Consider the following 12,668-nt stretch of genomic DNA (forward strand, 5'->3'; position numbering starts at 1 on the left):
ACATGTAATTGCCGACTGTTTAGTTTTAAAACGAAAACAACAACCTGGACCACCAAAACCAGTTGGTTTTGTGAGAACAGTGCCCGTACGCTCTGATAGTGTGCAGAAAACGGATGAGTTTGATGAGAGATTTAAACCATTTGTGATGAAAGGTTTACTGTCAATAGATGGTAGACCTGAGGAACAAAAAGAGATCCAGATTTTACGAGACACTGGGGCAATTCAGTCATTTATTGTGTCTGAGGTTCTTCCATTGTCAGAACGGACATCTTGTGGTTCAAGTGTACTAATTCAAGGTATTGGAATGGACATTCTAAAGGTGCCGCTACACCGCGTTCATTTACAGTGTGAGTTGATTTCAGGATTTGTTAAGGTTGCGGTACGTTCCTCCCTTCCTGTGAAGGGGGTTACGTTTATTCTTGGCAATGATTTGGCTGGAGGAAAAGTGACACCCGTGGTAGAAGTGGTTGACAAACCTGATTGTTTTGTTAACGCTAATGATATTGCAGATAAATTTCCGGATGTGTTTCCCGCAAATGTTGTGACGCGCGCGCAAAAGCGAAGAGTAGGGAACGACATTACGTTGAATGATTCATTCATGTTGCCACTCTTTGCTGAAGAGACCTCTTCGTCTGAGTTGCAGTGTTCTAATGTTGTGAAACCTGATCAAATGGTTGAAGTTGTGACTGATTTAGAAGTGTTGACTGTACCTATCACACGTGAACGAATGGTAGCATCACAGCGAGATGATCCTTCTTTGACTAAGTTTTTCTCTGCTGCTGAGCATCCAAAAAATGTAAAGGACAGAAAAACTGAGTATGTGATAGACAATGAGTTACTGTTACGTAAGTGGAGACCTGTCGCTGGTATGGATAATGAGTGGGAGGTTACCTGTCAAATTGTGTTACCCACTGCTTACAGACAGCAAGTTTTAAGTTTGGCTCATGATCATCTGCTATCAGGTCATCTAGGAATTACGAAAACATACAATCGTATATTAAAGCATTTCTTTTGGCCTGGTTTGAAGAAAGATGTCTGTCAGTATTGTAATACCTGTCATGTGTGTCAGGTAATGGGAAAGCCAAATCAAAAGATCCCGCCTGCTCCACTGATTCCGATCCCTGTAATTGGAGAGCCTTTCGAGCATGTCATTTTAGATTGTGTCGGCCCTTTACCAAAGACCAAATCAGGAAATCAGTTTTTACTAACAATTATGTGCTCTGCAACACGATATCCAGAAGCAATTCCATTGAGAAAAATTACTTCTGCTGCAATTGTAAAGGCACTTATCAAATTTTTCTCCACATTTGGACTGCCAAAAATTGTACAGACGGACCAAGGAACGAATTTCCTCTCCAAATTGTTCAGACAGGTGTTAAAAACCTTGGAAATATCACACAGAGTTTCTAGTCCGTATCATCCAGAAAGCCAAGGGGTACTTGAACGTTTCCACCAAACGTTAAAATCAATGCTGCGCAAATATTGTTTAAGCTCCGGTAAAGAGTGGGATGAAGGAGTCCCCTTAGTCTTATTCGGTGTTCGTGAAACGGTTCAAGAGTCACTTTGTTTCAGTCCTGCAGATCTGGTGTTCGGACACACCGTGCGTGGTCCACTCAAGATTTTAAAAGAGGGAATGATGCGTGAGGATGCCGCACCTAAGGAAAATATACTGGATTATGTTAGCCGATTCAGGGAGCGCTTACATAATGCTTGTACGTTTGCAAAAGAGTCTTTGGCTGTGGCTCAGAAAAGCATGAAAAAACATTTCGATCTAAAGTCTGTTGCTCGTGAGATTAAGCCTGGAGATGAAGTATTGGTACTTTTGCCGATTCCTGGTTCTGCTCTGTCCGCTCGATTTGTTGGCCCATACGTTGTATCTAAAAAGTTGAGTGAGACAGATTATGTCGTGCATACTCCGGATCGTAAACGGAAATTTCGGACATGTCATGTAAACATGTTAAAGTTGTATTGTTCTAGAAAATCACCTGAAAGAACTGCGGAGGAAATGGCTATTCCGAATTCTGGCAGTGTTCCTACGTCTGTTGCGGTTGTTTCAGCACCCACTGCCGAGGATTGCGAGGTGATATCGCCATCTGCTGGTGAGTTGCTTGTTGACGATGGCGTTTCCCTTCGTAACGCTCAAGGGTGTGCCAGATTGTCTAATTCTGAAATACTACAGTCATTGCCATCGTTTATATCTGATTTATCCAAAGCCCAGAAGCAGGATGTTATAAAAGTAATTCATGATTTTCCTATGCTGTTTGGTGATATTCCATCTCAAACGACTGTGTTACAACATGACATTCAGATCACATGTGATTTTCCAATCAAACAACATGCTTATCGCGTAAATAGTACGAAACGATCAGTGATGAAAACAGAAGTTGAGTACTTGTTAAGAAACGATCTAGCTGAACCCAGTTTCAGCCCATGGAGTTCACCGTGTCTTCTTGTCTCAAAACCAGATGGTACATTTCGATTCTGTACAGACTACAGAAAAGTAAACTCTGTTACTGTTCCAGACAGTTATCCTCTACCTAGGATGGAGGACTGCATAGATAACTTGGGTTCCGCAAAATTCGTAACCAAACTAGATCTACTTAAAGGTTACTGGCAGGTCCCTCTTACACCACGCGCTGCAGAAATATCCGCTTTCGTAACTCCTGATAATTTTCTACAATATAAGGTAATGGCGTTCGGATTGCGAAACGCTCCGGCAACATTTCAGCGACTGGTCAATATTGTATTATCAGGAGTACCAAATTGTAATGCTTACCTTGATGACCTGGTGATATATTCCTCTGACTGGCATGAGCATTTGTCCCTCCTGAGAACGGTATTCAAACGCTTAGCAAGTGCATCCTTAACTATTAATCTGGCAAAATGTGAGTTTGGGAAAGCCACAATTACATACCTGGGTAAGGTAGTCGGCCAAGGTCAAGTTCGGCCGGTTGGTGCAAAAGTTTCCGCTATTGTTGATTTTCCTGCGCCCACCACACGACGAGAGTTACGCCGTTTCCTAGGCATGGCTGGGTATTATAGGAATTTTTGCCGAAATTTCTCAACTGTTGTACATTCCCTTACCAGTCTGTTAAGTCCTACAACTGATTTTGTATGGTCTGAGTCATGCCAACATGCTTTTAACAGCGTAAAGACCCTGTTAAGTAGTGCACCTGTTCTAGCCGCTCCGGATTTCTCCCGTCCGTTTAAGTTAGAAGTAGACGCGAGTGCGTTAGGTACTGGCGCCGTACTTCTTCAGGAGGATGAGATTGGTCTAGACCATCCAATTTGTTATTTTTCGCGAAAATTTAACAAACATCAGATCAATTACTCCACCATAGAGAAGGAAGCCCTTGGACTTCTTTTAGCGCTACAGTTTTTTGAAGTTTACGTCGGTTCATCTGCTTTACCGGTGATTGTATATACTGACCATAACCCATTGGTGTTTTTGTCAAGAATGTATAATCATAACCAACGACTGATGCGTTGGTCATTATTCATGCAGAATTATAACATCAGCATAAAGCATAAGAAGGGTTCTGAAAATGTCGTTGCTGACGCATTGTCTAGAGCATAATATATATATTTATATATAAAATTTTGGGGTCCACAAATTAATGTATTATGTTTATGATTTAAGTTTAAATCTTTAAGGGGGGAAGTGTTACGTACATGTACGTATTTAGAGTGTTGTAATAGGGATATGTGGGTAGTTTGTTGTTGTTGTTGTTGTTGCGGTGGTGTGTGTGGGTGTGTGTGTGTTTCAGGTACTCATTGGATCAATCTCCAGCCTGTCAGTTTTCCTGCAGGATGATGACGTCTCGGTTCACCCATCCAATCCCATTCTTCCACCTTCTTCAAATACCCGTATCTCTTCCACGTCCCCAGCTTTTTGGCTCACTTTGATTTTGCATTTGTTTGGCTCGCTGTTGTTTTCTGTGTGTCTATCGTCTTGCATTAATCAATTGTCATAGTGGTTGTGAAGTGTTTTTGTTTTACTGTTCATCCTTGTCAGTCATCACGTTGCATGTGAGGCTGGGAAGGAGGGAGCAGTTTAGTAGGTCGCGCGACATACATTGCGCACCACGTAGGACAATTTTGAATTGTATTAGACACACTAGTTTAGGAGAGTGCCACACCCTGTAAGTTTTTGGTATATGGTAGATAGTGTAGTTTTGTTAGGGCGTCTTGACGCCGAAGACTTTTCTTTTCTACATTTTTCGTTTGGTAGTTAGTTTAGTTGCATTGATCTTCTAGGTAGTTTGTTCTGTTTTATTTATTTATTTCATTTGGCATCTCTCGAGCTCGCCTTCCCACCTTTGTTTGTTTTTGTTTAGTATTGTTAATTGTCGTTTTTCTCATTGTTTGTAAATATTGTAAATATTATTTTCTCTTCATTCTTTCACTTTTGGGTTCTGTAAAATAAATACTTTTGAGCGGAGTTATTTTTGAGTCGATCTTTTTCCTTTTATTGCCTGGTCCTTCATATTAAGTTATACGCACATCTTTATTTAAATGTTATATTCCCTTACCCCTATCTAAACAAAAAAAGGGACGTAACAACTTGAGGCACGAAATAGGAATTCAATGCAGTCACTGCTGCGCCGTAGTCGGTAACCTCCCCCGTTTTTTCCAGATTTGAAAAGATATCTTGTACGTCTGGTCCTGTGAGGTGTAACAATAAAGCTCTCCTCTGCTTTTCATTTACGTCCGTTGTGTCCTCAGAGATGATGAGTCCATTCCCATCTGCATACAGTTCAAAAGACATTAGCCATCGCGTCCATCTCGGACCTAGCATGGCTGGGTTCGAACAGTCAAAGTTTCTCTGTCATTGTTCCCGTTCATACTAATTTATTTTTACAATGAGCAGAATAATTACAACAAAAAGAAAAAAAAAATAGAGAAGGCGGTGTCAGTCAAGTCCGAAGACACACGCCACCCATAGCAACTCGCCATGGCAATGATTTCTCAGACTTATGGCTACGTAAAAATAAACGGGAATTTTCTGACTTTTGAGCACTTTGTTACTGTTCTGTACACAATTTCATATTGATTATAATTCAAATGCATTGTTTTATTGACCACAATATTAATGATGATAATTGTTGAGAGGGGCACTTTTGATTAGTTTTGAAAAGATGCAGGTCTTGAGGACCTAAAGCCTTCCTCTGCTCTGCTGCAGTAGTTTGTGCTGTGTCATTGCAACAAAAATGCTGCAGTTTTACAGGTCAGCACTGAATCAGCTAAGCTATTCTGGAAAGCCAATAACACTAGAAAGTCATTAACACTAAAAGCATTTGCTATAGCCTCCAGTGCAGAACTAGCCTGACGTCGTCATACTCAGATTCTAGTCAAAATGTGAGTCTGATACTGGTCCATTGAGCTTTGATTATGGGGCGTTTCAACCGAACCAGGAAAGAAAATGCCTCTGCACTCAATTGAATAGACCTACAACCAATCAGAGCAACGGAGTAAGTGACGTATGTTTCTCATTCATGTTTCCGATCGACAAATGCCGATCGCGGCGGCGGTTCTCTGTTCCTCTTTTAAAATTAATGCGCTGTAGGGCTGTACTCAACCAAAGAAAATCTTGGTCGACTGAAGTCCTGAAGTTTTCGACTAAAAATCGACTAAAATCGACTAAAAATGACGTTAGAAAAAAAAACGTTAAATTAATTAGCTGCGCACTGTGCGCAGTACTTGGTAGCCTTGTTGTCCGCCTAAATGAATTATAAATAAACATAAAAAAAACTAGTAGGCTATTTGCAGTATTAAATCGTTTTTGAAGTAATTAATTTGCACTGAAATGAGTCTGACACACGAGTCTGTCGGCTCTGACAGCGTTGCATCACGTGCACCTGCGCAATATCATAGCCTATGATTTCCGAAAATAGTACTATGTTGTCAACTAGTGATATCATGACAAGAACTTTTGAGGAATATGTAACATAATTTAGACAATTGTTTCTGTCATATGTATTATAATAACTGACAGACTCTATAATTTCAGCCGCTCTGTGCAGCTCGCACAGAGTGAGGCTGAACCTATTTTTTACAGTCTATGGGCTGAACATAGGAGCTCAGCTTCGCGGCTGAGACACGAATAGACTATTAACTTAAAGCTTTTACTCTTAAACACAAAAGGCACGTCCACTTTAATAAAAAAATAATATTTATTAAACAAACCAGATCAAGTAATATTCAGCAAACCTTCTAGTAGCCTACTTTCTTCAATCTGTCCGTCTTCTCCGGTGAGTTGGGCTAATCCAAAAGAAGTGAAAACAAGGGGGGTGTTCTGAAGACAGACTGTTACCTGTGAAACAGGGGTGCTCTGAAAACACCCCCATTAGCAATTAGTGCTTTCCACCTGATGAAATGAACGCGGCAAAACTGATGAAATGAACGCGGCAAAACTGATTACCGGTAAATGAACGCTACAAAACTAATGAAATGAACGCGGCAAAAAATCGACCAATCAGAATTTTGGTCGAGCTAGAACGTATCGACCAAATAATCGACTGGAAGAATACAGCCCTAATGCGCTGTCGATATCTTCTATAACAGACGCGATGGCGGAATCAATCTACACATGATGTTTCATAAACAAAGTTCAGGAGGAGCACATTCAAATAATCAATCCAATCAACCGTCTACGGTCTACACTATCAGCATGATGATGAGAGGAAGCATATTTATTCACTCTGTTACTCACCTAACATTCCTTGACAGTTTTCAGCGTCCCTCCACTCACTCTCGGCTTGTTCTTCCACAGCCAGGAATACGGGGGGAGTACTGAGCCTGAGCCCGAGCCCGAGCCCTCTCCTCAGACAGCACACCAAATATGCATTTATTCTATCTGACTTATTTGTAAGCGTGAAATCTCAATTCTCAAGCGGCAGTCATTTGAATTCAACCCAAGCACTCGTTGATGACGTGGATGGTTACGTTGCTCATCTGTCCATCATCGTTTAAAGCCCGCCCTGACAATTTGATTGGTCCGAACAATTTTTGTTTGTTCCAGCCCGAACTTCCCGACCTAAAAAAATTGTGGGCGGGGCTAAGTTCGGCTGGCATCCAGGCTAGTGCAGAACACCAATACATGTACTACTGGGATGCAAATAGACAAGCTGTGTGGCCATTGATGTGTATACCTGGTGCAAATAGTCACTTTTGTAATGTTAGTTATTTTATGTTGCCTCTGCTGTATTTTTCAGCTTCTATATCTGTGTGTTTGCAGTATTGATAGACAAAGGTGAGTGTAGCATGGAACCACATTTTCTACCATTTTCAATGTCTAAGTCTAACTATTTTTATATAACACATCAGTAACAGAAATATAATTTTTTTTTAATCAGGAAGGCAGTAGAATTGATTTTCAAACCTTAATCCTTCATTTTCTTTTGTTTCCAGTGTGTCTGCAGGCCACTGTTGAGGGTAATATCGGAGGCTTCGCTGTCTTGCCTTGTTCTTCCATTGACAATGGCTTTAAACATGAAGATATAACGGTTTATTGGAGACATAACAGCAGCCAAAATGTTTATGACATACTTGAGGGTAAAGGTTCAGTAGAGAAGCAGGATCCGGCATACAAGAACAGAGCTGAAACCTTTCCTAATGAGTATATGAAAGGAAACTTCTCACTCAAACTCAACAAACTTCAATACAGTGATGCAGGAAAGTACGTCTGCTACATCACAAAGGCACATCAAAATCCAAGCACACAGCTTTCCATCAAAGGTATGTCTTAATGTATTTATTTAAAAATACAATGTTAATGACTGATTTAATGAAAAATTGTTGATTTAACTCAATGTTTTTGTGATGTTTTTGTCTTACAGGCAGAGGAAACCATGGAGCAAAAACAATAGCAGAGGGGATTGTGTTTTTAATTCTGCTTAATATTCCACAATTTATTTGAATGAAGAAAGAATATGCTGTGTTGTGTGTGTGTGTGTCAGCCGCATGTACACTACAGATGCAATGACAGTAGCTCAGCTGATGCATGAGTGAATGGGCACTCAATAGAGGGTATGCATTGACGTAACTTTCCCGCATGAACACACTCCCTCACCCGGACTGAGTGGCAGAAGAGCTGCTGCATGACTGGATTTAATGGGGAAACATGGATATTGACATGCAGCCAGGAATATGTAAAGCAAATTTGCCTGTGAACGCTTTATATAAATAAAATATAAATAGGTAGGTCTAAATCATACCAATGGTATATGTATCATCATATTGTCCAGCCATAAAACTTGTATAGTTTTTTTGTCAGTGTTTATTTAAAAACATCTGATTATGCTTAATAAGCCGACAACGCATGTAGTCATGTAAACGCGGAAACTCGTTTTATTTAATCGGAGTAGGGTCATAACCGGCTTAAGCATAAACCGGTCGACACAGGTAGTTCCCTTTCGAGAGATCGCTTGTATTGCGTAAGTTAGCTTATGCTTCAAAATTCTCGAGAAAATTAGTTTTTCCCATAGCGTAAGCTAACTTACAATACTCATTCCCTACTCTGAGGGAACAGAGGTTACATCAGTAACCGAGACGTTCCCTTTCGAGAGGTCGCTCGTATTGCGTAAATTAGCCTACGCTATGGGAAAAACTCATTTTCTCGAGAATATTGAAGCGTAAGCTAAGTATTGCGCAATACTTGTTCCCTACTCTCAGGGAACCGAGGTTACGCTAGTAACCGAGACATTTTTTTTGCCTCTTACTCGGATTTCACTCTGCATGTAAATGCATTAACCTACTTTCTGTCGGCTTATTGAAGTGCGCATGTGTGAAATGTGACAGAAACGCATCCTTAGTGCAGATTTAAACAGATTTTGAGCTTTTTGCAGGAAAAGAAGAAGGAAATATATCACAAACGCAGACTCTTTCATGACCAAGAAAAAAAAAAGTCCTCTCATCTCGTGCAGCAAGTAGAAGTGGTTCAGTCAAACACTGCATCTGTAACTGCATGAGAGGATAATATACGAGCTGTAAGCAGTGGTGGAAAGAGTACTGACAAATTTTACTTAAGTATTGCTATAAGAAATTATTTAGCTACTTGAGTACAAGTAGAAGTAGCTACAGGAAAATAATATGACTTGAGTAAGAGAAAATAAGTAGTTTGCTGAAAAACTACTCAAGTTACTACGTTACAAAGTACTTTAATATATTTTAATAATAATATTATAGGCTACGTGTTGTATCCATTAAAGAAAACACATTTAGTTTCACAAACACAAATATTTATGTTTAAATAATATAATGTTATTTTTTTAATTTCATCTATGTTGATTATGTGAAAAGTGAACAGCAAGATAGGGATACGATAGGTATAAGATGGAGTAAGATAGGATAATTAGACGCGCAATATCAGGAGACAATGACTTATGGAGTGGGTCAGACATGATTTTGACCACTTCATTAAGTTTTGTTTAGAAAGCCTTTCTTTAAAGTCTTTCATTTTGTATAAATTGTATTTATATATATTTATATATTATTATTTATACTTTAATCAATGTTTCATCAACCAATAGCCTGGATTATAAGAAGCAAATATAGCAGCCACTAAAATCAGGACGTGGAGGCGCTGGCGCGATTACTCGCATTGCACGTGAACTGAAGCTTGTCTCATAAATGAACCGAAACTCAGCGTATAGGCTACTTGCCTCACATAGGCCTACATGAAAAATATATTTATGGAAAGCTTTAAATGTCTTCTTTTAAACAAAACAATTAAAACCGAAAAGAAACAGCTACTCTGCTTATGTAATCCGAAAAAATTGCATTTCTCTATAGGCACGTTCACAATACTCCGAAGATGGCGAGTCAGCATCATCAACTTCATCTTTGCAACTGACACAGAAAACACCAGTTTATTAATAAACAATTAAAATGTCTCCTTGCTATATTTGACACATTCATAATCATTACTTTTGCCGGTTCTTTGTGGCAAACTTCATGCGTGCGCTTGAGGGCGGAATAGGCTTATTGTGGTTTAGTCTCTCCAGTATATATTTAACTAATTCAATTAATATAAATATGCGATTAGTCAACTAATGGCTTAAATGAACAACTACAAATTAACAGCCCTACTTATTTCACATATTTTCGAACCAGCGTTGGCAGCGTCACCTGCTTGGTGTTGGCAGCGTCACCTGCGTCAATGCATGTAGTACATGTCTTATTAAAGAAAATATGGATTAAAATAGTCAATAAAAAAGTGCCAGTAAAACAATAAAGCAGGGTACGGTTACCCTGCTTTAACATGTTAAATTAAAGGCTATTTTTTTTCTGCCGAAAATGTCCCAGAAGCCCACTATTGCTATAGCAACGGGCTACACTTTTAAGTGCATCTGACTGACAGATAGGCCTAAATTATGCGATCTTATTTCACTGTTGTTGCTAATGTTGGGGTTATTTCAGCCTCGAACAAAGTTTGCTTGTACATTTAGTTTAACTCCATAGTTAAAGAGGGCCAGCTAAAGCATTAAACTCAACTGTGTGCATGCATTTTAGACACTTACATTGTTCTTGCTCCATCCATGCAATTTAAAATCAGAATATGAGCATAGCTCACTTACATTCACTAAAATATTGAAATGTTAGTGATACCAATTCAAAACACTAGCACCAGTGATTGAATGTCAATTTGTCAAAGTGTGGTTTGAATGCCCCGCCCCCCAGCTGAATTGGAAGTTTTGATTGGTTTAGTACCCGAGTCAGACCTGTCTGTGATTGGCTGAAGCACTTCAGACCTATCTGTGATTGTCTGAAGCGCAGAGGGCTCCACTACCCTGGAAATCCAGAGTTCTCGAGAGAGCACAAGTTGAATTTGCTCAGCGAGTTTATAGGTCTGGATTTCCAGGCTAGAGCTCCACCGCAGTAGTTTGAAAAGTGTCTGTGAAAAAAACAGCTCGCCTGTTGCTCCGTAGGCACCTTTGTCAAAGTACTTTTGGTGAAAAATAAATATAGCTGTAGTTGAATACTTTATTTTTATTCTATTCAAGTAAGAGTTAAAGTACCACAATTTAATTATACTCAAAAAAGTAGAAAACATTGAAAAATCTACTCAAGTACTGTAACAAAAGTATTTGTAATTAATTACTCTCCACCTCTGGCTGTAAGTTTCCTGCTGACATGTTGCAAGCTTTATTTTAACATCAACGACAACAAATGAAATACTCAGAGTCAGATCCGCAAATGACTGTTTTGTCGTCGCACAGGGTCATGGCCTGATTCATTAATACAGTCATAGAAAAACTCGATTTACTAGCATTATCAGCTTACTGGTGTGTCTGTAAAAAGCTTCCGGCAGTCTGTAAAAATATAGCTCAGATTTCTTGTCAAATGCATTCGTACAGTCAATCACAAAGCTCTTTTCTGTTTTAAATGTGTTTGGTGTGTTTTTCACGGCATTCACGCTGAAAACCAATGCTGCCGCTCAGTATTTTTTATTTATTATAATTGATTGAATTAGATTTTTTGTAATACTTTGAAATGTAATTTAGTCATTTTATTAGTTTTTGGCGTTAGTTTGGTGTTTGTTTGTTGTTTCACCCCTGAAGTTATGCTGCTGTAAACAAGAGTTTTAGGTATTTTACAGTGTCCTTGTTACAAATGTTACATATAGCATAGTAATAACAGTAAATTATGCATAATTACATGCAACTAATCCTCAACCAAATCCTAATCCTAATCCATGTTTTCACTGTTGTACGGTTTGGGGCGCTATTATCCGTCGTCTTCTGAAAGAGTACAGAATCTCCTGATCAAAACACAGGTGAAAAATCATTGCTTACGCGCATGTAAGCCAACGCAATCATCAAACATTCAACAGCATATAAATCAAAACTGCTTAATGTCAGTTGTGCAATCTGTAGGCCATTTGGGGGGCTGTGCATTATGTCATTTGTGCAATATGTATATTATCGGGGTTGTGCAATATGTCAGTTGTGCAATATGTATACCATCAGGAATGTGCAATATGTATACCACTGAGGATGTGCAATATGTATACCATCAGGGATGTGCAATATGTATACCACTGAGGATGTGCAATATGTATACCATCAGGGATGTGCAATATGTTCAGTATATCTAATGAAGTATAACTTAATCTTAATTAATGTTAATTTTAATGTCGACCCAGGACGAGCTATAGGACTGTGAAGCTTTGGGGGTGTTGATGGACTCGATCTACTTCATCCATGTTTTGATCATCATTCTGATCCGATCTAGACAAAGTCTTTGACAAAAAAGCAATTTTCTCAGCTTTTTGCTCAAAATGTCGTTAAAAAATAAAAGAAAAGAAAAGAAAAGAAAAGAAAAGAAAAGAATGCATGAAGCTAGAATAAAATGTTTTGTTGTTGTTGTTGTTGTTTAAAAACAGAGACTGTTCTTTCTTTTGATATATTGTATATTCAGATATTCATACAACAAAATATTCTGGGGCCATGACAATTTTGTGAAAATGATGACAAATGTTGGCAGTGGCTTGCAACTTAAAAAAAAATAAAAATACTGGCGTGGAAAGAGTTAAAACAAAATGATGGTCAAAAATCTTTGTGGTCAGCTGATAGCTATAAGTTAGATACCTCTGTGTAGAATATGAGTTATAGTGCTGTAATATGAAAGGTTTGGCAAGTTCGTCTCAGTAGTATGAACTCCCGAGG

General features: G+C 38.9%; 1 protein-coding gene and 1 long non-coding RNA gene across 4 annotated transcripts in view; one reads left to right on the forward strand and one right to left on the reverse strand.

The window, feature by feature from the left end:
• The window catches only part of LOC311084500 (natural killer cell receptor 2B4-like), a 61,296-nt gene extending 54,387 nt beyond the window's left edge, over positions 1–6,909 (reverse strand). For all 3 annotated transcript variants that reach the window (XM_084116579.1, XM_084116572.1, XM_084116584.1), the window contains exon 1: positions 6,713–6,909. The gene's annotated coding sequence lies outside the window, so the exon portion shown is untranslated. The remainder of the gene's footprint in view (positions 1–6,712) is intronic.
• A 154-nt stretch (positions 6,910–7,063) lies between these two features.
• On the forward strand, positions 7,064–9,961 carry LOC311085390. Its single transcript, XR_014606806.1, has 3 exons — positions 7,064–7,252; positions 7,411–7,737; positions 7,839–9,961. It is a non-coding gene; the product is annotated as an uncharacterized lncRNA (long non-coding RNA).
• The last annotated feature ends 2,707 nt before the right edge of the window (positions 9,962–12,668 follow it).

The sequence above is a fragment of the Abramis brama genome (genome assembly GCF_963993115.1).
Source record: "Abramis brama genome assembly, chromosome: 6".
Taxonomy (NCBI): domain Eukaryota; kingdom Metazoa; phylum Chordata; class Actinopteri; order Cypriniformes; family Leuciscidae; genus Abramis; species Abramis brama.